Below are 559 nucleotides of genomic sequence, written 5' to 3' on the forward strand. Positions count from 1 at the left end.
TTTATTAACACACTTCTGGGAGTTCACCAGGAAGACCATACGCAAGATTAAAGGATGGGAATTTTCAGCCCTATCCCCCAATCTCCAGAAGGAGAAATTGAATTATAAAAATTCTTGAAGAAGGAGGTGCCTAGAGCTTCTGGGATGATGAACACATTTGCATGCTGGGAGGGTTGTGTACCTGGAAAGTCCAAGGAAGCTCTGCTCCCCCCACCAACCTCTTTCATGCCTTGCCATAGGCATTTCTTCTGTTTGGCTGATCCTGGGTTGTAGCCTTTATAAATAAACTGATAAATGTAAATAAAGTATTTTCCTGAATTCTGTGGGTCATTTTAGTAAATTATTGAACTGGGGGTGGTGGTGGTATAGGAACTCCTGAATTTGTGTAGCCCAGGCAGAAATGTAAGTGGCTGGGGTACCCCATTTGTGGGTGGCATCTGAAGTGAGGACAGTCTTATGGGATCGAACCCTTAACCTGTGGGGTCTGCACTAATTCTGAGTAGTTATTGTCAGAATTGAATTGAATTGGCTCGGCGCCTATAGCTCAACCGGCTAAGGC

This window comes from Otolemur garnettii, unplaced genomic scaffold (genome assembly GCF_000181295.1).
Source record: "Otolemur garnettii isolate 467f Iridium unplaced genomic scaffold, OtoGar3 scaffold00038, whole genome shotgun sequence".
NCBI lineage: Eukaryota > Metazoa > Chordata > Mammalia > Primates > Galagidae > Otolemur > Otolemur garnettii.